A 23,945-nucleotide genomic window follows, 5' to 3' on the forward strand; every position below is an offset into this window, starting at 1 on the left:
AAGAGGGAGACAAGGGACTGCAAAATGGAAAATAGGCATCCACCAACTTTACAGACAACTTCTCCTTGCTCCTACAACCTCCATCCTTGCACAGTTTGTTATTCTTCTAGGTAACATAGTAACAAATCCAAATTGCTGCTCTCTTTGTAGGCAAGCAAGGCTTTGTTGCAACTGCAATTCTTACTTCTTCTTGAAATGTAGGGACGACAGTACATTCCATCACATCCATCTAGTGTACACAGGTAGGTCCATTGTGGCGGGCAGGCGAGCGGGCGGGCTGCTTTATTGGCTGTTTGCTGTTCCCCTACTCCACTCCACTATTTGACTGTTGTGCTGCATCAATCAATCAATCAATCAATCAATCAATCAATCAATCAATCAATCAATCAGTGGCTGGCTCAGGTGCAGCTCTTTAACTTACCTAAAAGGGAGGGCGGAGAGAAGACAAGGAAGGTGAATGAGGTGTTCCAATGTGAAATGCCGGAAACACAGAAACACAGACGACACACAACAAGAGGTGGCAATCTATTCATTAATTGCATTTAATCAATGAGCTCATTATCACTCATGCATTGTCCAACAGGTGTTGAAATAATGGGATTAAAAGGGGAGATCCCTTCAGAAAGACAGAAACAATAGCAAAGACAAAAAACACTTTTGGAATCTGCTTTTAGTCAACACATAAGGAAAGGGTGCACCGGTCCTGGAAATACTGCAATACCAGGTCAATGCGTGGAGTGGACAGAGCAAGCTCTATTTCCATCTCCCTGTTCTAAAAATCCATTTAATATATGGTCCCCAGATAGGGGACGTATCAGATATTAAACTGATAAGAACAGATACTACACTTGATCTTAGCCAAAAGGCCGAGAAGCGATAACCCGAACGGGCCGCGCGTTGCCCGAGCCTGCCCGATACTGCTGTTCAGCCCTTGCAGCGATTCAGCCTACTTCTAGGCAATTCCATGGGGCCCTGCAGGCTCACACACTCACAGCTACACGGGAGGTGAATAAAGGCCGGAGAGGAAGCCAGACAGGATTTGCTTCTTTTGCTTGCACCACAATGCAGTGCTGAAAGAGGAGGAATCTACATAAAAACGCCTTCCTGGCAACGCCCAAATGCCCTGCTGCCATGCAGATAAACACTGGCAGCGGCAGCAAGTGCATGCCCACAGCCACCCCTTGTTCCTTCACACCTTGTATCAGCTGTAATCCAGTCCAGTCCAGTGCTGCCTGCTGAGCAGCACTGACCAACACTGCCTGGGCCCAGGCTTTTATCTCTGAGGCCCCATTATGATGTCAGAAAGCTGGCTCTGGAATCCTGAGGGCTCCACTATGACACGTGCAAAGTTCCGTCTGAACTTTATATAAGACGGTGAGGCTCAGTCATTCACTCAGTGTTGCCTGAGAGGGCAACACTGCAACAGCCGGCCGCCAGGCTGTCTTTTTTTTGCACAGCTAGTTGCCTCCAGGAGGCCACAAGAGGGAGACAAGGGACTGCAAAATGGAAAATAGGCATCCACCAACTTTACAGACAACTTCTCCTTGCTCCTACAACCTCCATCCTTGCACAGTTTGTTATTCTTCTAGGTAACATAGTAACAAATCCAAATTGCTGCTCTCTTTGTAGGCAAGCAAGGCTTTGTTGCAACTGCAATTCTTACTTCTTCTTGAAATGTAGGGACGACAGTACATTCCATCACATCCATCTAGTGTACACAGGTAGGTCCATTGTGGCGGGCAGGCGAGCGGGCGGGCTGCTTTATTGGCTGTTTGCTGTTCCCCTACTCCACTCCACTATTTGACTGTTGTGCTGCATCAATCAATCAATCAATCAATCAATCAATCAATCAATCAATCAATCAATCAATCAGTGGCTGGCTCAGGTGCAGCTCTTTAACTTACCTAAAAGGGAGGGCGGAGAGAAGACAAGGAAGGTGAATGAGGTGTTCCAATGTGAAATGCCGGAAACACAGAAACACAGACGACACACAACAAGAGGTGGCAATCTATTCATTAATTGCATTTAATCAATGAGCTCATTATCACTCATGCATTGTCCAACAGGTGTTGAAATAATGGGATTAAAAGGGGAGATCCCTTCAGAAAGACAGAAACAATAGCAAAGACAAAAAACACTTTTGGAATCTGCTTTTAGTCAACACATAAGGAAAGGGTGCACCGGTCCTGGAAATACTGCAATACCAGGTCAATGCGTGGAGTGGACAGAGCAAGCTCTATTTCCATCTCCTGTTCTAAAAATCCATTTAATATATGGTCCCCAGATAGGGGACGTATCAGATATTAAACTGATAAGAACAGATACTACACTTGATCTTAGCCAAAAGGCCGAGAAGCGATAACCCGAACGGGCCGCGCGTTGCCCGAGCCTGCCCGATACTGCTGTTCAGCCCTTGCAGCGATTCAGCCTACTTCTAGGCAATTCCATGGGGCCCTGCAGGCTCACACACTCACAGCTACACGGGAGGTGAATAAAGGCCGGAGAGGAAGCCAGACAGGATTTGCTTCTTTTGCTTGCACCACAATGCAGTGCTGAAAGAGGAGGAATCTACATAAAAACGCCTTCCTGGCAACGCCCAAATGCCCTGCTGCCATGCAGATAAACACTGGCAGCGGCAGCAAGTGCATGCCCACAGCCACCCCTTGTTCCTTCACACCTTGTATCAGCTGTAATCCAGTCCAGTCCAGTGCTGCCTGCTGAGCAGCACTGACCAACACTGCCTGGGCCCAGGCTTTTATCTCTGAGGCCCCATTATGATGTCAGAAAGCTGGCTCTGGAATCCTGAGGGCTCCACTATGACACGTGCAAAGTTCCGTCTGAACTTTATATAAGACGGTGAGGCTCAGTCAGTCACTCAGTGTTGCCTGAGAGGGCAACACTGCAACAGCCGGCCGCCAGGCTGTCTTTTTTTTTGCACAGCTAGTTGCCTCCAGGAGGCCACAAGAGGGAGACAAGGGACTGCAAAATGGAAAATAGGCATCCACCAACTTTACAGACAACTTCTCCTTGCTCCTACAACCTCCATCCTTGCACAGTTTGTTATTCTTCTAGGTAACATAGTAACAAATCCAAATTGCTGCTCTCTTTGTAGGCAAGCAAGGCTTTGTTGCAACTGCAATTCTTACTTCTTCTTGAAATGTAGGGACGACAGTACATTCCATCACATCCATCTAGTGTACACAGGTAGGTCCATTGTGGCGGGCAGGCGAGCGGGCGGGCTGCTTTATTGGCTGTTTGCTGTTCCCCTACTCCACTCCACTATTTGACTGTTGTGCTGCATCAATCAATCAATCAATCAATCAATCAATCAATCAATCAATCAGTGGCTGGCTCAGGTGCAGCTCTTTAACTTACCTAAAAGGGAGGGCGGAGAGAAGACAAGGAAGGTGAATGAGGTGTTCCAATGTGAAATGCCGGAAACACAGAAACACAGACGACACACAACAAGAGGTGGCAATCTATTCATTAATTGCATTTAATCAATGAGCTCATTATCACTCATGCATTGTCCAACAGGTGTTGAAATAATGGGATTAAAAGGGGAGATCCCTTCAGAAAGACAGAAACAATAGCAAAGACAAAAAACACTTTTGGAATCTGCTTTTAGTCAACACATAAGGAAAGGGTGCACCGGTCCTGGAAATACTGCAATACCAGGTCAATGCGTGGAGTGGACAGAGCAAGCTCTATTTCCATCTCCCTGTTCTAAAAATCCATTTAATATATGGTCCCCAGATAGGGGACGTATCAGATATTAAACTGATAAGAACAGATACTACACTTGATCTTAGCCAAAAGGCCGAGAAGCGATAACCCGAACGGGCCGCGCGTTGCCCGAGCCTGCCCGATACTGCTGTTCAGCCCTTGCAGCGATTCAGCCTACTTCTAGGCAATTCCATGGGGCCCTGCAGGCTCACACACTCACAGCTACACGGGAGGTGAATAAAGGCCGGAGAGGAAGCCAGACAGGATTTGCTTCTTTTGCTTGCACCACAATGCAGTGCTGAAAGAGGAGGAATCTACATAAAAACGCCTTCCTGGCAACGCCCAAATGCCCTGCTGCCATGCAGATAAACACTGGCAGCGGCAGCAAGTGCATGCCCACAGCCACCCCTTGTTCCTTCACACCTTGTATCAGCTGTAATCCAGTCCAGTCCAGTGCTGCCTGCTGAGCAGCACTGACCAACACTGCCTGGGCCCAGGCTTTTATCTCTGAGGCCCCATTATGATGTCAGAAAGCTGGCTCTGGAATCCTGAGGGCTCCACTATGACACGTGCAAAGTTCCGTCTGAACTTTATATAAGACGGTGAGGCTCAGTCAGTCACTCAGTGTTGCCTGAGAGGGCAACACTGCAACAGCCGGCCGCCAGGCTGTCTTTTTTTTGCACAGCTAGTTGCCTCCAGGAGGCCACAAGAGGGAGACAAGGGACTGCAAAATGGAAAATAGGCATCCACCAACTTTACAGACAACTTCTCCTTGCTCCTACAACCTCCATCCTTGCACAGTTTGTTATTCTTCTAGGTAACATAGTAACAAATCCAAATTGCTGCTCTCTTTGTAGGCAAGCAAGGCTTTGTTGCAACTGCAATTCTTACTTCTTCTTGAAATGTAGGGACGACAGTACATTCCATCACATCCATCTAGTGTACACAGGTAGGTCCATTGTGGCGGGCAGGCGAGCGGGCGGGCTGCTTTATTGGCTGTTTGCTGTTCCCCTACTCCACTCCACTATTTGACTGTTGTGCTGCATCAATCAATCAATCAATCAATCAATCAATCAATCAATCAATCAATCAGTGGCTGGCTCAGGTGCAGCTCTTTAACTTACCTAAAAGGGAGGGCGGAGAGAAGACAAGGAAGGTGAATGAGGTGTTCCAATGTGAAATGCCGGAAACACAGAAACACAGACGACACACAACAAGAGGTGGCAATCTATTCATTAATTGCATTTAATCAATGAGCTCATTATCACTCATGCATTGTCCAACAGGTGTTGAAATAATGGGATTAAAAGGGGAGATCCCTTCAGAAAGACAGAAACAATAGCAAAGACAAAAAACACTTTTGGAATCTGCTTTTAGTCAACACATAAGGAAAGGGTGCACCGGTCCTGGAAATACTGCAATACCAGGTCAATGCGTGGAGTGGACAGAGCAAGCTCTATTTCCATCTCCCTGTTCTAAAAATCCATTTAATATATGGTCCCCAGATAGGGGACGTATCAGATATTAAACTGATAAGAACAGATACTACACTTGATCTTAGCCAAAAGGCCGAGAAGCGATAACCCGAACGGGCCGCGCGTTGCCCGAGCCTGCCCGATACTGCTGTTCAGCCCTTGCAGCGATTCAGCCTACTTCTAGGCAATTCCATGGGGCCCTGCAGGCTCACACACTCACAGCTACACGGGAGGTGAATAAAGGCCGGAGAGGAAGCCAGACAGGATTTGCTTCTTTTGCTTGCACCACAATGCAGTGCTGAAAGAGGAGGAATCTACATAAAAACGCCTTCCTGGCAACGCCCAAATGCCCTGCTGCCATGCAGATAAACACTGGCAGCGGCAGCAAGTGCATGCCCACAGCCACCCCTTGTTCCTTCACACCTTGTATCAGCTGTAATCCAGTCCAGTCCAGTGCTGCCTGCTGAGCAGCACTGACCAACACTGCCTGGGCCCAGGCTTTTATCTCTGAGGCCCCATTATGATGTCAGAAAGCTGGCTCTGGAATCCTGAGGGCTCCACTATGACACGTGCAAAGTTCCGTCTGAACTTTATATAAGACGGTGAGGCTCAGTCAGTCACTCAGTGTTGCCTGAGAGGGCAACACTGCAACAGCCGGCCGCCAGGCTGTCTTTTTTTTGCACAGCTAGTTGCCTCCAGGAGGCCACAAGAGGGAGACAAGGGACTGCAAAATGGAAAATAGGCATCCACCAACTTTACAGACAACTTCTCCTTGCTCCTACAACCTCCATCCTTGCACAGTTTGTTATTCTTCTAGGTAACATAGTAACAAATCCAAATTGCTGCTCTCTTTGTAGGCAAGCAAGGCTTTGTTGCAACTGCAATTCTTACTTCTTCTTGAAATGTAGGGACGACAGTACATTCCATCACATCCATCTAGTGTACACAGGTAGGTCCATTGTGGCGGGCAGGCGAGCGGGCGGGCTGCTTTATTGGCTGTTTGCTGTTCCCCTACTCCACTCCACTATTTGACTGTTGTGCTGCATCAATCAATCAATCAATCAATCAATCAATCAATCAATCAGTGGCTGGCTCAGGTGCAGCTCTTTAACTTACCTAAAAGGGAGGGCGGAGAGAAGACAAGGAAGGTGAATGAGGTGTTCCAATGTGAAATGCCGGAAACACAGAAACACAGACGACACACAACAAGAGGTGGCAATCTATTCATTAATTGCATTTAATCAATGAGCTCATTATCACTCATGCATTGTCCAACAGGTGTTGAAATAATGGGATTAAAAGGGGAGATCCCTTCAGAAAGACAGAAACAATAGCAAAGACAAAAAACACTTTTGGAATCTGCTTTTAGTCAACACATAAGGAAAGGGTGCACCGGTCCTGGAAATACTGCAATACCAGGTCAATGCGTGGAGTGGACAGAGCAAGCTCTATTTCCATCTCCCTGTTCTAAAAATCCATTTAATATATGGTCCCCAGATAGGGGACGTATCAGATATTAAACTGATAAGAACAGATACTACACTTGATCTTAGCCAAAAGGCCGAGAAGCGATAACCCGAACGGGCCGCGCGTTGCCCGAGCCTGCCCGATACTGCTGTTCAGCCCTTGCAGCGATTCAGCCTACTTCTAGGCAATTCCATGGGGCCCTGCAGGCTCACACACTCACAGCTACACGGGAGGTGAATAAAGGCCGGAGAGGAAGCCAGACAGGATTTGCTTCTTTTGCTTGCACCACAATGCAGTGCTGAAAGAGGAGGAATCTACATAAAAACGCCTTCCTGGCAACGCCCAAATGCCCTGCTGCCATGCAGATAAACACTGGCAGCGGCAGCAAGTGCATGCCCACAGCCACCCCTTGTTCCTTCACACCTTGTATCAGCTGTAATCCAGTCCAGTCCAGTGCTGCCTGCTGAGCAGCACTGACCAACACTGCCTGGGCCCAGGCTTTTATCTCTGAGGCCCCATTATGATGTCAGAAAGCTGGCTCTGGAATCCTGAGGGCTCCACTATGACACGTGCAAAGTTCCGTCTGAACTTTATATAAGACGGTGAGGCTCAGTCAGTCACTCAGTGTTGCCTGAGAGGGCAACACTGCAACAGCCGGCCGCCAGGCTGTCTTTTTTTTGCACAGCTAGTTGCCTCCAGGAGGCCACAAGAGGGAGACAAGGGACTGCAAAATGGAAAATAGGCATCCACCAACTTTACAGACAACTTCTCCTTGCTTCTACAACCTCCATCCTTGCACAGTTTGTTATTCTTCTAGGTAACATAGTAACAAATCCAAATTGCTGCTCTCTTTGTAGGCAAGCAAGGCTTTGTTGCAACTGCAATTCTTACTTCTTCTTGAAATGTAGGGACGACAGTACATTCCATCACATCCATCTAGTGTACACAGGTAGGTCCATTGTGGCGGGCAGGCGAGCGGGCGGGCTGCTTTATTGGCTGTTTGCTGTTCCCCTACTCCACTCCACTATTTGACTGTTGTGCTGCATCAATCAATCAATCAATCAATCAATCAATCAATCAATCAATCAATCAATCAATCAATCAATCAGTGGCTGGCTCAGGTGCAGCTCTTTAACTTACCTAAAAGGGAGGGCGGAGAGAAGACAAGGAAGGTGAATGAGGTGTTCCAATGTGAAATGCCGGAAACACAGAAACACAGACGACACACAACAAGAGGTGGCAATCTATTCATTAATTGCATTTAATCAATGAGCTCATTATCACTCATGCATTGTCCAACAGGTGTTGAAATAATGGGATTAAAAGGGGAGATCCCTTCAGAAAGACAGAAACAATAGCAAAGACAAAAAACACTTTTGGAATCTGCTTTTAGTCAACACATAAGGAAAGGGTGCACCGGTCCTGGAAATACTGCAATACCAGGTCAATGCGTGGAGTGGACAGAGCAAGCTCTATTTCCATCTCCCTGTTCTAAAAATCCATTTAATATATGGTCCCCAGATAGGGGACGTATCAGATATTAAACTGATAAGAACAGATACTACACTTGATCTTAGCCAAAAGGCCGAGAAGCGATAACCCGAACGGGCCGCGCGTTGCCCGAGCCTGCCCGATACTGCTGTTCAGCCCTTGCAGCGATTCAGCCTACTTCTAGGCAATTCCATGGGGCCCTGCAGGCTCACACACTCACAGCTACACGGGAGGTGAATAAAGGCCGGAGAGGAAGCCAGACAGGATTTGCTTCTTTTGCTTGCACCACAATGCAGTGCTGAAAGAGGAGGAATCTACATAAAAACGCCTTCCTGGCAACGCCCAAATGCCCTGCTGCCATGCAGATAAACACTGGCAGCGGCAGCAAGTGCATGCCCACAGCCACCCCTTGTTCCTTCACACCTTGTATCAGCTGTAATCCAGTCCAGTCCAGTGCTGCCTGCTGAGCAGCACTGACCAACACTGCCTGGGCCCAGGCTTTTATCTCTGAGGCCCCATTATGATGTCAGAAAGCTGGCTCTGTAATCCTGAGGGCTCCACTATGACACGTGCAAAGTTCCGTCTGAACTTTATATAAGACGGTGAGGCTCAGTCAGTCACTCAGTGTTGCCTGAGAGGGCAACACTGCAACAGCCGGCCGCCAGGCTGTCTTTTTTTTGCACAGCTAGTTGCCTCCAGGAGGCCACAAGAGGGAGACAAGGGACTGCAAAATGGAAAATAGGCATCCACCAACTTTACAGACAACTTCTCCTTGCTCCTACAACCTCCATCCTTGCACAGTTTGTTATTCTTCTAGGTAACATAGTAACAAATCCAAATTGCTGCTCTCTTTGTAGGCAAGCAAGGCTTTGTTGCAACTGCAATTCTTACTTCTTCTTGAAATGTAGGGACGACAGTACATTCCATCACATCCATCTAGTGTACACAGGTAGGTCCATTGTGGCGGGCAGGCGAGCGGGCGGGCTGCTTTATTGGCTGTTTGCTGTTCCCCTACTCCACTCCACTATTTGACTGTTGTGCTGCATCAATCAATCAATCAATCAATCAATCAATCAATCAATCAATCAGTGGCTGGCTCAGGTGCAGCTCTTTAACTTACCTAAAAGGGAGGGCGGAGAGAAGACAAGGAAGGTGAATGAGGTGTTCCAATGTGAAATGCCGGAAACACAGAAACACAGACGACACACAACAAGAGGTGGCAATCTATTCATTAATTGCATTTAATCAATGAGCTCATTATCACTCATGCATTGTCCAACAGGTGTTGAAATAATGGGATTAAAAGGGGAGATCCCTTCAGAAAGACAGAAACAATAGCAAAGACAAAAAACACTTTTGGAATCTGCTTTTAGTCAACACATAAGGAAAGGGTGCACCGGTCCTGGAAATACTGCAATACCAGGTCAATGCGTGGAGTGGACAGAGCAAGCTCTATTTCCATCTCCCTGTTCTAAAAATCCATTTAATATATGGTCCCCAGATAGGGGACGTATCAGATATTAAACTGATAAGAACAGATACTACACTTGATCTTAGCCAAAAGGCCGAGAAGCGATAACCCGAACGGGCCGCGCGTTGCCCGAGCCTGCCCGATACTGCTGTTCAGCCCTTGCAGCGATTCAGCCTACTTCTAGGCAATTCCATGGGGCCCTGCAGGCTCACACACTCACAGCTACACGGGAGGTGAATAAAGGCCGGAGAGGAAGCCAGACAGGATTTGCTTCTTTTGCTTGCACCACAATGCAGTGCTGAAAGAGGAGGAATCTACATAAAAACGCCTTCCTGGCAACGCCCAAATGCCCTGCTGCCATGCAGATAAACACTGGCAGCGGCAGCAAGTGCATGCCCACAGCCACCCCTTGTTCCTTCACACCTTGTATCAGCTGTAATCCAGTCCAGTCCAGTGCTGCCTGCTGAGCAGCACTGACCAACACTGCCTGGGCCCAGGCTTTTATCTCTGAGGCCCCATTATGATGTCAGAAAGCTGGCTCTGGAATCCTGAGGGCTCCACTATGACACGTGCAAAGTTCCGTCTGAACTTTATATAAGACGGTGAGGCTCAGTCAGTCACTCAGTGTTGCCTGAGAGGGCAACACTGCAACAGCCGGCCGCCAGGCTGTCTTTTTTTTGCACAGCTAGTTGCCTCCAGGAGGCCACAAGAGGGAGACAAGGGACTGCAAAATGGAAAATAGGCATCCACCAACTTTACAGACAACTTCTCCTTGCTCCTACAACCTCCATCCTTGCACAGTTTGTTATTCTTCTAGGTAACATAGTAACAAATCCAAATTGCTGCTCTCTTTGTAGGCAAGCAAGGCTTTGTTGCAACTGCAATTCTTACTTCTTCTTGAAATGTAGGGACGACAGTACATTCCATCACATCCATCTAGTGTACACAGGTAGGTCCATTGTGGTGGGCAGGCGAGCGGGCGGGCTGCTTTATTGGCTGTTTGCTGTTCCCCTACTCCACTCCACTATTTGACTGTTGTGCTGCATCAATCAATCAATCAATCAATCAATCAATCAATCAATCAATCAGTGGCTGGCTCAGGTGCAGCTCTTTAACTTACCTAAAAGGGAGGGCGGAGAGAAGACAAGGAAGGTGAATGAGGTGTTCCAATGTGAAATGCCGGAAACACAGAAACACAGACGACACACAACAAGAGGTGGCAATCTATTCATTAATTGCATTTAATCAATGAGCTCATTATCACTCATGCATTGTCCAACAGGTGTTGAAATAATGGGATTAAAAGGGGAGATCCCTTCAGAAAGACAGAAACAATAGCAAAGACAAAAAACACTTTTGGAATCTGCTTTTAGTCAACACATAAGGAAAGGGTGCACCGGTCCTGGAAATACTGCAATACCAGGTCAATGCGTGGAGTGGACAGAGCAAGCTCTATTTCCATCTCCCTGTTCTAAAAATCCATTTAATATATGGTCCCCAGATAGGGGACGTATCAGATATTAAACTGATAAGAACAGATACTACACTTGATCTTAGCCAAAAGGCCGAGAAGCGATAACCCGAACGGGCCGCGCGTTGCCCGAGCCTGCCCGATACTGCTGTTCAGCCCTTGCAGCGATTCAGCCTACTTCTAGGCAATTCCATGGGGCCCTGCAGGCTCACACACTCACAGCTACACGGGAGGTGAATAAAGGCCGGAGAGGAAGCCAGACAGGATTTGCTTCTTTTGCTTGCACCACAATGCAGTGCTGAAAGAGGAGGAATCTACATAAAAACGCCTTCCTGGCAACGCCCAAATGCCCTGCTGCCATGCAGATAAACACTGGCAGCGGCAGCAAGTGCATGCCCACAGCCACCCCTTGTTCCTTCACACCTTGTATCAGCTGTAATCCAGTCCAGTCCAGTGCTGCCTGCTGAGCAGCACTGACCAACACTGCCTGGGCCCAGGCTTTTATCTCTGAGGCCCCATTATGATGTCAGAAAGCTGGCTCTGGAATCCTGAGGGCTCCACTATGACACGTGCAAAGTTCCGTCTGAACTTTATATAAGACGGTGAGGCTCAGTCAGTCACTCAGTGTTGCCTGAGAGGGCAACACTGCAACAGCCGGCCGCCAGGCTGTCTTTTTTTTGCACAGCTAGTTGCCTCCAGGAGGCCACAAGAGGGAGACAAGGGACTGCAAAATGGAAAATAGGCATCCACCAACTTTACAGACAACTTCTCCTTGCTCCTACAACCTCCATCCTTGCACAGTTTGTTATTCTTCTAGGTAACATAGTAACAAATCCAAATTGCTGCTCTCTTTGTAGGCAAGCAAGGCTTTGTTGCAACTGCAATTCTTACTTCTTCTTGAAATGTAGGGACGACAGTACATTCCATCACATCCATCTAGTGTACACAGGTAGGTCCATTGTGGCGGGCAGGCGAGCGGGCGGGCTGCTTTATTGGCTGTTTGCTGTTCCCCTACTCCACTCCACTATTTGACTGTTGTGCTGCATCAATCAATCAATCAATCAATCAATCAATCAATCAATCAATCAATCAATCAGTGGCTGGCTCAGGTGCAGCTCTTTAACTTACCTAAAAGGGAGGGCGGAGAGAAGACAAGGAAGGTGAATGAGGTGTTCCAATGTGAAATGCCGGAAACACAGAAACACAGACGACACACAACAAGAGGTGGCAATCTATTCATTAATTGCATTTAATCAATGAGCTCATTATCACTCATGCATTGTCCAACAGGTGTTGAAATAATGGGATTAAAAGGGGAGATCCCTTCAGAAAGACAGAAACAATAGCAAAGACAAAAAACACTTTTGGAATCTGCTTTTAGTCAACACATAAGGAAAGGGTGCACCGGTCCTGGAAATACTGCAATACCAGGTCAATGCGTGGAGTGGACAGAGCAAGCTCTATTTCCATCTCCCTGTTCTAAAAATCCATTTAATATATGGTCCCCAGATAGGGGACGTATCAGATATTAAACTGATAAGAACAGATACTACACTTGATCTTAGCCAAAAGGCCGAGAAGCGATAACCCGAACGGGCCGCGCGTTGCCCGAGCCTGCCCGATACTGCTGTTCAGCCCTTGCAGCGATTCAGCCTACTTCTAGGCAATTCCATGGGGCCCTGCAGGCTCACACACTCACAGCTACACGGGAGGTGAATAAAGGCCGGAGAGGAAGCCAGACAGGATTTGCTTCTTTTGCTTGCACCACAATGCAGTGCTGAAAGAGGAGGAATCTACATAAAAACGCCTTCCTGGCAACGCCCAAATGCCCTGCTGCCATGCAGATAAACACTGGCAGCGGCAGCAAGTGCATGCCCACAGCCACCCCTTGTTCCTTCACACCTTGTATCAGCTGTAATCCAGTCCAGTCCAGTGCTGCCTGCTGAGCAGCACTGACCAACACTGCCTGGGCCCAGGCTTTTATCTCTGAGGCCCCATTATGATGTCAGAAAGCTGGCTCTGGAATCCTGAGGGCTCCACTATGACACGTGCAAAGTTCCGTCTGAACTTTATATAAGACGGTGAGGCTCAGTCAGTCACTCAGTGTTGCCTGAGAGGGCAACACTGCAACAGCCGGCCGCCAGGCTGTCTTTTTTTTGCACAGCTAGTTGCCTCCAGGAGGCCACAAGAGGGAGACAAGGGACTGCAAAATGGAAAATAGGCATCCACCAACTTTACAGACAACTTCTCCTTGCTCCTACAACCTCCATCCTTGCACAGTTTGTTATTCTTCTAGGTAACATAGTAACAAATCCAAATTGCTGCTCTCTTTGTAGGCAAGCAAGGCTTTGTTGCAACTGCAATTCTTACTTCTTCTTGAAATGTAGGGACGACAGTACATTCCATCACATCCATCTAGTGTACACAGGTAGGTCCATTGTGGCGGGCAGGCGAGCGGGCGGGCTGCTTTATTGGCTGTTTGCTGTTCCCCTACTCCACTCCACTATTTGACTGTTGTGCTGCATCAATCAATCAATCAATCAATCAATCAATCAATCAATCAATCAGTGGCTGGCTCAGGTGCAGCTCTTTAACTTACCTAAAAGGGAGGGCGGAGAGAAGACAAGGAAGGTGAATGAGGTGTTCCAATGTGAAATGCCGGAAACACAGAAACACAGACGACACACAACAAGAGGTGGCAATCTATTCATTAATTGCATTTAATCAATGAGCTCATTATCACTCATGCATTGTCCAACAGGTGTTGAAATAATGGGATTAAAAGGGGAGATCCCTTCAGAAAGACAGAAACAATAGCAAAGACAAAAAACACTTTTGGAATCTGCTTTTAGTCAACACATAAGGAAAGGGTGCACCGGTCCTGGAAATACTGCAATACCAGGTCAATGCGTGGAGTGGACAGAGCAAGCTCTATTTCCATCTCCCTGTTCTAAAAATCCATTTAATATATGGTCCCCAGATAGGGGACGTATCAGATATTAAACTGATAAGAACAGATACTACACTTGATCTTAGCCAAAAGGCCGAGAAGCGATAACCCGAACGGGCCGCGCGTTGCCCGAGCCTGCCCGATACTGCTGTTCAGCCCTTGCAGCGATTCAGCCTACTTCTAGGCAATTCCATGGGGCCCTGCAGGCTCACACACTCACAGCTACACGGGAGGTGAATAAAGGCCGGAGAGGAAGCCAGACAGGATTTGCTTCTTTTGCTTGCACCACAATGCAGTGCTGAAAGAGGAGGAATCTACATAAAAACGCCTTCCTGGCAACGCCCAAATGCCCTGCTGCCATGCAGATAAACACTGGCAGCGGCAGCAAGTGCATGCCCACAGCCACCCCTTGTTCCTTCACACCTTGTATCAGCTGTAATCCAGTCCAGTCCAGTGCTGCCTGCTGAGCAGCACTGACCAACACTGCCTGGGCCCAGGCTTTTATCTCTGAGGCCCCATTATGATGTCAGAAAGCTGGCTCTGGAATCCTGAGGGCTCCACTATGACACGTGCAAAGTTCCGTCTGAACTTTATATAAGACGGTGAGGCTCAGTCAGTCACTCAGTGTTGCCTGAGAGGGCAACACTGCAACAGCCGGCCGCCAGGCTGTCTTTTTTTTGCACAGCTAGTTGCCTCCAGGAGGCCACAAGAGGGAGACAAGGGACTGCAAAATGGAAAATAGGCATCCACCAACTTTACAGACAACTTCTCCTTGCTCCTACAACCTCCATCCTTGCACAGTTTGTTATTCTTCTAGGTAACATAGTAACAAATCCAAATTGCTGCTCTCTTTGTAGGCAAGCAAGGCTTTGTTGCAACTGCAATTCTTACTTCTTCTTGAAATGTAGGGACGACAGTACATTCCATCACATCCATCTAGTGTACACAGGTAGGTCCATTGTGGCGGGCAGGCGAGCGGGCGGGCTGCTTTATTGGCTGTTTGCTGTTCCCCTACTCCACTCCACTATTTGACTGTTGTGCTGCATCAATCAATCAATCAATCAATCAATCAATCAATCAATCAATCAATCAATCAATCAATCAATCAGTGGCTGGCTCAGGTGCAGCTCTTTAACTTACCTAAAAGGGAGGGCGGAGAGAAGACAAGGAAGGTGAATGAGGTGTTCCAATGTGAAATGCCGGAAACACAGAAACACAGACGACACACAACAAGAGGTGGCAATCTATTCATTAATTGCATTTAATCAATGAGCTCATTATCACTCATGCATTGTCCAACAGGTGTTGAAATAATGGGATTAAAAGGGGAGATCCCTTCAGAAAGACAGAAACAATAGCAAAGACAAAAAACACTTTTGGAATCTGCTTTTAGTCAACACATAAGGAAAGGGTGCACCGGTCCTGGAAATACTGCAATACCAGGTCAATGCGTGGAGTGGACAGAGCAAGCTCTATTTCCATCTCCCTGTTCTAAAAATCCATTTAATATATGGTCCCCAGATAGGGGACGTATCAGATATTAAACTGATAAGAACAGATACTACACTTGATCTTAGCCAAAAGGCCGAGAAGCGATAACCCGAACGGGCCGCGCGTTGCCCGAGCCTGCCCGATACTGCTGTTCAGCCCTTGCAGCGATTCAGCCTACTTCTAGGCAATTCCATGGGGCCCTGCAGGCTCACACACTCACAGCTACACGGGAGGTGAATAAAGGCCGGAGAGGAAGCCAGACAGGATTTGCTTCTTTTGCTTGCACCACAATGCAGTGCTGAAAGAGGAGGAATCTACATAAAAACGCCTTCCTGGCAACGCCCAAATGCCCTGCTGCCATGCAGATAAACACTGGCAGCGGCAGCAAGTGCATGCCCACAGCCACCCCTTGTTCCTTCACACCTTGTATCAGCTGTAATCCAGTCCAGTCCAGTGCTGCCTGCTGAGCAGCACTGACCAACACTGCCTGGGCCCAGGCTTTTATCTCTGAGGCCCCATTATGATGTCAGAAAGCTGGCTCTGGAATCCTGAGGGCTCCACTATGACACGTGCAAAGTTCCGTCTGAACTTTATATAAGACGGTGAGGCTCAGTCAGTCACTCAGTGTTGCCTGAGAGGGCAACACTGCAACAGCCGGCCGCCAGGCTGTCTTTTTTTTGCACAGCTAGTTGCCTCCAGGAGGCCACAAGAGGGAGACAAGGGACTGCAAAATGGAAAATAGGCATCCACCAACTTTACAGACAACTTCTCCTTGCTCCTACAACCTCCATCCTTGCACAGTTTGTTATTCTTCTAGGTAACATAGTAACAAATCCAAATTGCTGCTCTCTTTGTAGGCAAGCAAGGCTTTGTTGCAACTGCAATTCTTACTTCTTCTTGAAATGTAGGGACGACAGTACATTCCATCACATCCATCTAGTGTACACAGGTAGGTCCATTGTGGCGGGCAGGCGAGCGGGCGGGCTGCTTTATTGGCTGTTTGCTGTTCCCCTACTCCACTCCACTATTTGACTGTTGTGCTGCATCAATCAATCAATCAATCAATCAATCAATCAATCAATCAATCAATCAAGCAATCAATCAATCAGTGGCTGGCTCAGGTGCAGCTCTTTAACTTACCTAAAAGGGAGGGCGGAGAGAAGACAAGGAAGGTGAATGAGGTGTTCCAATGTGAAATGCCGGAAACACAGAAACACAGACGACACACAACAAGAGGTGGCAATCTATTCATTAATTGCATTTAATCAATGAGCTCATTATCACTCATGCATTGTCCAACAGGTGTTGAAATAATGGGATTAAAAGGGGAGATCCCTTCAGAAAGACAGAAACAATAGCAAAGACAAAAAACACTTTTGGAATCTGCTTTTAGTCAACACATAAGGAAAGGGTGCACCGGTCCTGGAAATACTGCAATACCAGGTCAATGCGTGGAGTGGACAGAGCAAGCTCTATTTCCATCTCCCTGTTCTAAAAATCCATTTAATATATGGTCCCCAGATAGGGGACGTATCAGATATTAAACTGATAAGAACAGATACTACACTTGATCTTAGCCAAAAGGCCGAGAAGCGATAACCCGAACGGGCCGCGCGTTGCCCGAGCCTGCCCGATACTGCTGTTCAGCCCTTGCAGCGATTCAGCCTACTTCTAGGCAATTCCATGGGGCCCTGCAGGCTCACACACTCACAGCTACACGGGAGGTGAATAAAGGCCGGAGAGGAAGCCAGACAGGATTTGCTTCTTTTGCTTGCACCACAATGCAGTGCTGAAAGAGGAGGAATCTACATAAAAACGCCTTCCTGGCAACGCCCAAATGCCCTGCTGCCATGCAGATAAACACTGGCAGCGGCAGCAAGTGCATGCCCACAGCCACCCCTTGTTCCTTCACACCTTGTATCAGCTGTAATCCAGTCCAGTCCAGTGCTGCCTGCTGAGCAGCACTGACCAACACTGCCTGGGCCCAGGCTTTTATCTCTGAGGCCCCATTATGATGTCAGAAAGCTGGCTCTGGAATCCTGAGGGCTCCACTATGACACGTGCAAAGTTCCGTCTGAACTTTATATAAGACGGTGAGGCTCAGTCAGTCACTCAGTGTTGCCTGAGAGGGCAACACTGCAACAGCCGGCCGCCAGGCTGTCTTTATTTGCACAGCTAGTTGCCTCCAGGAGGCCACAAGAGGGAGACAAGGGACTGCAAAATGGAAAATAGGCATCCACCAACTTTACAGACAACTTCTCCTTGCTCCTACAACCTCCATCCTTGCACAGTTTGTTATTCTTCTAGGTAACATAGTAACAAATCCAAATTGCTGCTCTCTTTGTAGGCAAGCAAGGCTTTGTTGCAACTGCAATTCTTACTTCTTCTTGAAATGTAGGGACGACAGTACATTCCATCACATCCATCTAGTGTACACAGGTAGGTCCATTGTGGCGGGCAGGCGAGCGGGCGGGCTGCTTTATTGGCTGTTTGCTGTTCCCCTACTCCACTCCACTATTTGACTGTTGTGCTGCATCAATCAATCAATCAATCAATCAATCAATCAATCAATCAATCAATCAATCAATCAATCAGTGGCTGGCTCAGGTGCAGCTCTTTAACTTACCTAAAAGGGAGGGCGGAGAGAAGACAAGGAAGGTGAATGAGGTGTTCCAATGTGAAATGCCGGAAACACAGAAACACAGACGACACACAACAAGAGGTGGCAATCTATTCATTAATTGCATTTAATCAATGAGCTCATTATCACTCATGCATTGTCCAACAGGTGTTGAAATAATGGGATTAAAAGGGGAGATCCCTTCAGAAAGACAGAAACAATAGCAAAGACAAAAAACACTTTTGGAATCTGCTTTTAGTCAACACATAAGGAAAGGGTGCACCGGTCCTGGAAATACTGCAATACCAGGTCAATGCGTGGAGTGGACAGAGCAAGCTCTATTTCCATCTCCCTGTTCTAAAAATCCATTTAATATATGGTCCCCAGATAGGGGACGTATCAGATATTAAACTGATAAGAACAGATACTACACTTGATCTTAGCCAAAAGGCCGAGAAGCGATAACCCGAACGGGCCGCGCGTTGCCCGAGCCTGCCCGATACTGCTGTTCAGCCCTTGCAGCGATTCAGCCTACTTCTAGGCAATTCCATGGGGCCCTGCAGGCTCACACACTCACAGCTACACGGGAGGTGAATAAAGGCCGGAGAGGAAGCCAGACAGGATTTGCTTCTTTTGCTTGCACCACAATGCAGTGCTGAAAGAGGAGGAATCTACATAAAAACGCCTTCCTGGCAACGCCCAAATGCCCTGCTGCCATGCAGATAAACACTGGCAGCGGCAGCAAGTGCATGCCCACAGCCACCCCTTGTTCCTTCACACCTTGTATCAGCTGTAATCCAGTCCAGTCCAGTGCTGCCTGCTGAGCAGCACTGACCAACACTGCCTGGGCCCAGGCTTTTATCTCTGAGGCCCCATTATGATGTCAGAAAGCTGGCTCTGGAATCCTGAGGGCTCCACTATGACACGTGCAAAGTTCCGTCTGAACTTTATATAAGACGGTGAGGCTCAGTCAGTCACTCAGTGTTGCCTGAGAGGGCAACACTGCAACAGCCGGCCGCCAGGCTGTCTTTTTTTTGCACAGCTAGTTGCCTCCAGGAGGCCACAAGAGGGAGACAAGGGACTGCAAAATGGAAAATAGGCATCCACCAACTTTACAGACAACTTCTCCTTGCTCCTACAACCTCCATCCTTGCACAGTTTGTTATTCTTCTAGGTAACATAGTAACAAATCCAAATTGCTGCTCTCTTTGTAGGCAAGCAAGGCTTTGTTGCAACTGCAATTCTTACTTCTTCTTGAAATGTAGGGACGACAGTACATTTTATCACATCCATCTAGTGTACACAGGTAGGTCCATTGTGGCGGGCAGGCGAGCGGGCGGGCTGCTTTATTGGCTGTTTGCTGTTCCCCTACTCCACTCCACTATTTGACTGTTGTGCTGCATCAATCAATCAATCAATCAATCAATCAATCAATCAATCAATCAATCAATCAGTGGCTGGCTCAGGTGCAGCTCTTTAACTTACCTAAAAGGGAGGGCGGAGAGAAGACAAGGAAGGTGAATGAGGTGTTCCAATGTGAAATGCCGGAAACACAGAAACACAGACAACACACAACAAGAGGTGGCAATCTATTCATTAATTGCATTTAATCAATGAGCTCATTATCACTCATGCATTGTCCAACAGGTGTTGAAATAATGGGATTAAAAGGGGAGATCCCTTCAGAAAGACAGAAACAATAGCAAAGACAAAAAACACTTTTGGAATCTGCTTTTAGTCAACACATAAGGAAAGGGTGCACCGGTCCTGGAAATACTGCAATACCAGGTCAATGCGTGGAGTGGACAGAGCAAGCTCTATTTCCATCTCCCTGTTCTAAAAATCCATTTAATATATGGTCCCCAGATAGGGGACGTATCAGATATTAAACTGATAAGAACAGATACTACACTTGATCTTAGCCAAAAGGCCGAGAAGCGATAACCCGAACGGGCCGCGCGTTGCCCGAGCCTGCCCGATACTGCTGTTCAGCCCTTGCAGCGATTCAGCCTACTTCTAGGCAATTCCATGGGGCCCTGCAGGCTCACACACTCACAGCTACACGGGAGGTGAATAAAGGCCGGAGAGGAAGCCAGACAGGATTTGCTTCTTTTGCTTGCACCACAATGCAGTGCTGAAAGAGGAGGAATCTACATAAAAACGCCTTCCTGGCAACGCCCAAATTCCCTGCTGCCATGCAGATAAACACTGGCAGCGGCAGCAAGTGCATGCCCACAGCCACCCCTTGTTCCTTCACACCTTGTATCAGCTGTAATCCAGTCCAGTCCAGTGCTGCCTGCTGAGCAGCACTGACCAACACTGCCTGGGCCCAGGCTTTTATCTCTGAGGCCCCATTATGATGTCAGAAAGCTGGCTCTGGAATCCTGAGGGCTCCACTATGACACGTGCAAAGTTCCGTCTGAACTTTATATAAGACGGTGAGGCTCAGTCAGTCACTCAGTGTTGCCTGAGAGGGCAACACTGCAACAGCCGGCCGCCAGGCTGTCTTTTTTTTGCACAGCTAGTTGCCTCCAGGAGGCCACAAGAGGGAGACAAGGGACTGCAAAATGGAAAATAGGCATCCACCAACTTTACAGACAACTTCTCCTTGCTCCTACAACCTCCATCCTTGCACAGTTTGTTATTCTTCTAGGTAACATAGTAACAAATCCAAATTGCTGCTCTCTTTGTAGGCAAGCAAGGCTTTGTTGCAACTGCAATTCTTACTTCTTCTTGAAATGTAGGGACGACAGTACATTCCATCACATCCATCTAGTGTACACAGGTAGGTCCATTGTGGCGGGCAGGCGAGCGGGCGGGCTGCTTTATTGGCTGTTTGCTGTTCCCCTACTCCACTCCACTATTTGACTGTTGTGCTGCATCAATCAATCAATCAATCAATCAATCAATCAATCAATCAATCAATCAGTGGCTGGCTCAGGTGCAGCTCTTTAACTTACCTAAAAGGGAGGGCGGAGAGAAGACAAGGAAGGTGAATGAGGTGTTCCAATGTGAAATGCCGGAAACACAGAAACACAGACGACACACAACAAGAGGTGGCAATCTATTCATTAATTGCATTTAATCAATGAGCTCATTATCACTCATGCATTGTCCAACAGGTGTTGAAATAATGGGATTAAAAGGGGAGATCCCTTCAGAAAGACAGAAACAATAGCAAAGACAAAAAACACTTTTGGAATCTGCTTTTAGTCAACACATAAGGAAAGGGTGCACCGGTCCTGGAAATACTGCAATACCAGGTCAATGCGTGGAGTGGACAGAGCAAGCTCTATTTCCATCTCCCTGTTCTAAAAATCCATTTAATATATGGTCCCCAGATAGGGGACGTATCAGATATTAAACTGATAAGAACAGATACTACACTTGATCTTAGCCAAAAGGCCGAGAAGCGATAACCCGAACGGGCCGCGCGTTGCCCGAGCCTGCCCGATACTGCTGTTCAGCCCTTCCAGCGATTCAGCCTACTTCTAGGCAATTCCATGGGGCCCTGCAGGCTCACACACTCACAGCTACACGGGAGGTGAATAAAGGCCGGAGAGGAAGCCAGACAGGATTTGCTTCTTTTGCTTGCACCACAATGCAGTGCTGAAAGAGGAGGAATCTACATAAAAACGCCTTCCTGGCAACGCCCAAATGCCCTGCTGCCATGCAGATAAACACTGGCAGCGGCAGCAAGTGCATGCCCACAGCCACCCCTTGTTCCTTCACACCTTGTATCAGCTGTAATCCAGTCCAGTCCAGTGCTGCCTGCTGAGCAGCACTGACCAACACTGCCTGGGCCCAGGCTTTTATCTCTGAGGCCCCATTATGATGTCAGAAAGCTGGCTCTGGAATCCTGAGGGCTCCACTATGACACGTGCAAAGTTCCGTCTGAACTTTATATAAGACGGTGAGGCTCAGTCAGTCACTCAGTGTTGCCTGAGAGGGCAACACTGCAACAGCCGGCCGCCAGGCTGTCTTTTTTTTGCACAGCTAGTTGCCTCCAGGAGGCCACAAGAGGGAGACAAGGGACTGCAAAATGGAAAATAGGCATCCACCAACTTTACAGACAACTTCTCCTTGCTCCTACAACCTCCATCCTTGCACAGTTTGTTATTCTTCTAGGTAACATAGTAACAAATCCAAATTGCTGCTCTCTTTGTAGGCAAGCAAGGCTTTGTTGCAACTGCAATTCTTACTTCTTCTTGAAATGTAGGGACAACAGTACATTCCATCACATCCATCTAGTGTACACAGGTAGGTCCATTGTGGCGGGCAGGCGAGCGGGCGGGCTGCTTTATTGGCTGTTTGCTGTTCCCCTACTCCACTCCACTATTTGACTGTTGTGCTGCATCAATCAATCAATCAATCAATCAATCAATCAATCAATCAATCAATCAATCAGTGGCTGGCTCAGGTGCAGCTCTTTAACTTACCTAAAAGGGAGGGCGGAGAGAAGACAAGGAAGGTGAATGAGGTGTTCCAATGTGAAATGCCGGAAACACAGAAACACAGACGACACACAACAAGAGGTGGCAATCTATTCATTAATTGCATTTAATCAATGAGCTCATTATCACTCATGCATTGTCCAACAGGTGTTGAAATAATGGGATTAAAAGGGGAGATCCCTTCAGAAAGACAGAAACAATAGCAAAGACAAAAAACACTTTTGGAATCTGCTTTTAGTCAACACATAAGGAAAGGGTGCACCGGTCCTGGAAATACTGCAATACCAGGTCAATGCGTGGAGTGGACAGAGCAAGCTCTATTTCCATCTCCCTGTTCTAAAAATCCATTTAATATATGGTCCCCAGATAGGGGACGTATCAGATATTAAACTGATAAGAACAGATACTACACTTGATCTTAGCCAAAAGGCCGAGAAGCGATAACCCGAACGGGCCGCGCGTTGCCCGAGCCTGCCCGATACTGCTGTTCAGCCCTTGCAGCGATTCAGCCTACTTCTAGGCAATTCCATGGGGCCCTGCAGGCTCACACACTCACAGCTACACGGGAGGTGAATAAAGGCCGGAGAGGAAGCCAGACAGGATTTGCTTCTTTTGCTTGCACCACAATGCAGTGCTGAAAGAGGAGGAATCTACATAAAAACGCCTTCCTGGCAACGCCCAAATGCCCTGCTGCCATGCAGATAAACACTGGCAGCGGCAGCAAGTGCATGCCCACAGCCACCCCTTGTTCCTTCACACCTTGTATCAGCTGTAATCCAGTCCAGTCCAGTGCTGCCTGCTGAGCAGCACTGACCAACACTGCCTGGGCCCAGGCTTTTATCTCTGAGGCCCCATTATGATGTCAGAAAGCTGGCTCTGGAATCCTGAGGGCTCCACTATGACACGTGCAAAGTTCCGTCTGAACTTTATATAAGACGGTGAGGCTCAGTCAGTCACTCAGTGTTGCCTGAGAGGGCAACACTGCAACAGCCGGCCGCCAGGCTGTCTTTTTTTTGCACAGCTAGTTGCCTCCAGGAGGCCACAAGAGGGAGACAAGGGACTGCAAAATGGAAAATAGGCATCCACCAACTTTACAGACAACTTCTCCTTGCTCCTACAACCTCCATCCTTGCACAGTTTGTTATTCTTCTAGGTAACATAGTAACAAATCCAAATTGCTGCTCTCTTTGTAGGCAAGCAAGGCTTTGTTGCAACTGCAATTCTTACTTCTTCTTGAAATGTAGGGACGACAGTACATTCCATCACATCCATCTAGTGTACACAGGTAGGTCCATTGTGGCGGGCAGGCGAGCGGGCGGGCTGCTTTAT

General features: G+C 47.7%; 16 non-coding genes across 16 annotated transcripts; all 16 read right to left on the reverse strand.

Moving 5' to 3' along the window:
* Positions 1–687: 687 nt before the first annotated feature.
* On the reverse strand, positions 688–878 carry LOC142692299 (U2 spliceosomal RNA). Its single transcript, XR_012860756.1, has one exon. It is a non-coding gene; the product is annotated as a U2 spliceosomal RNA (small nuclear RNA).
* Positions 879–2,170: 1,292 nt separating this feature from the next.
* LOC142692143 (U2 spliceosomal RNA) lies at positions 2,171–2,360 on the reverse strand. Its single transcript, XR_012860628.1, has one exon. It is a non-coding gene; the product is annotated as a U2 spliceosomal RNA (small nuclear RNA).
* Positions 2,361–3,641: 1,281 nt separating this feature from the next.
* LOC142692300 (U2 spliceosomal RNA) lies at positions 3,642–3,832 on the reverse strand. Its single transcript, XR_012860757.1, has one exon. It is a non-coding gene; the product is annotated as a U2 spliceosomal RNA (small nuclear RNA).
* Positions 3,833–5,116: 1,284 nt separating this feature from the next.
* Positions 5,117–5,307, reverse strand: LOC142692302 (U2 spliceosomal RNA). Its single transcript, XR_012860758.1, has one exon. It is a non-coding gene; the product is annotated as a U2 spliceosomal RNA (small nuclear RNA).
* Positions 5,308–6,583: 1,276 nt separating this feature from the next.
* LOC142692303 (U2 spliceosomal RNA) lies at positions 6,584–6,774 on the reverse strand. The gene has a single exon (XR_012860759.1). It is a non-coding gene; the product is annotated as a U2 spliceosomal RNA (small nuclear RNA).
* A 1,300-nt stretch (positions 6,775–8,074) lies between these two features.
* LOC142692305 (U2 spliceosomal RNA) lies at positions 8,075–8,265 on the reverse strand. The gene has a single exon (XR_012860761.1). It is a non-coding gene; the product is annotated as a U2 spliceosomal RNA (small nuclear RNA).
* Positions 8,266–9,545: 1,280 nt separating this feature from the next.
* Positions 9,546–9,736, reverse strand: LOC142692306 (U2 spliceosomal RNA). Its single transcript, XR_012860762.1, has one exon. It is a non-coding gene; the product is annotated as a U2 spliceosomal RNA (small nuclear RNA).
* Positions 9,737–11,016: 1,280 nt separating this feature from the next.
* Positions 11,017–11,207, reverse strand: LOC142692307 (U2 spliceosomal RNA). The gene has a single exon (XR_012860763.1). It is a non-coding gene; the product is annotated as a U2 spliceosomal RNA (small nuclear RNA).
* A 1,288-nt stretch (positions 11,208–12,495) lies between these two features.
* LOC142692308 (U2 spliceosomal RNA) lies at positions 12,496–12,686 on the reverse strand. The gene has a single exon (XR_012860764.1). It is a non-coding gene; the product is annotated as a U2 spliceosomal RNA (small nuclear RNA).
* Positions 12,687–13,966: 1,280 nt separating this feature from the next.
* Positions 13,967–14,157, reverse strand: LOC142692309 (U2 spliceosomal RNA). The gene has a single exon (XR_012860765.1). It is a non-coding gene; the product is annotated as a U2 spliceosomal RNA (small nuclear RNA).
* Positions 14,158–15,457: 1,300 nt separating this feature from the next.
* On the reverse strand, positions 15,458–15,648 carry LOC142692310 (U2 spliceosomal RNA). Its single transcript, XR_012860766.1, has one exon. It is a non-coding gene; the product is annotated as a U2 spliceosomal RNA (small nuclear RNA).
* A 1,300-nt stretch (positions 15,649–16,948) lies between these two features.
* Positions 16,949–17,139, reverse strand: LOC142692311 (U2 spliceosomal RNA). The gene has a single exon (XR_012860767.1). It is a non-coding gene; the product is annotated as a U2 spliceosomal RNA (small nuclear RNA).
* Positions 17,140–18,434: 1,295 nt separating this feature from the next.
* LOC142692313 (U2 spliceosomal RNA) lies at positions 18,435–18,625 on the reverse strand. The gene has a single exon (XR_012860768.1). It is a non-coding gene; the product is annotated as a U2 spliceosomal RNA (small nuclear RNA).
* A 1,288-nt stretch (positions 18,626–19,913) lies between these two features.
* On the reverse strand, positions 19,914–20,104 carry LOC142692314 (U2 spliceosomal RNA). Its single transcript, XR_012860769.1, has one exon. It is a non-coding gene; the product is annotated as a U2 spliceosomal RNA (small nuclear RNA).
* Positions 20,105–21,388: 1,284 nt separating this feature from the next.
* On the reverse strand, positions 21,389–21,579 carry LOC142692315 (U2 spliceosomal RNA). The gene has a single exon (XR_012860770.1). It is a non-coding gene; the product is annotated as a U2 spliceosomal RNA (small nuclear RNA).
* A 1,288-nt stretch (positions 21,580–22,867) lies between these two features.
* Positions 22,868–23,058, reverse strand: LOC142692317 (U2 spliceosomal RNA). Its single transcript, XR_012860772.1, has one exon. It is a non-coding gene; the product is annotated as a U2 spliceosomal RNA (small nuclear RNA).
* Positions 23,059–23,945: the final 887 nt, after the last annotated feature.

Source organism: Rhinoderma darwinii (assembly GCF_050947455.1).
Source record: "Rhinoderma darwinii isolate aRhiDar2 chromosome 5 unlocalized genomic scaffold, aRhiDar2.hap1 SUPER_5_unloc_39, whole genome shotgun sequence".
Taxonomy (NCBI): Eukaryota; Metazoa; Chordata; class Amphibia; order Anura; family Rhinodermatidae; genus Rhinoderma; species Rhinoderma darwinii.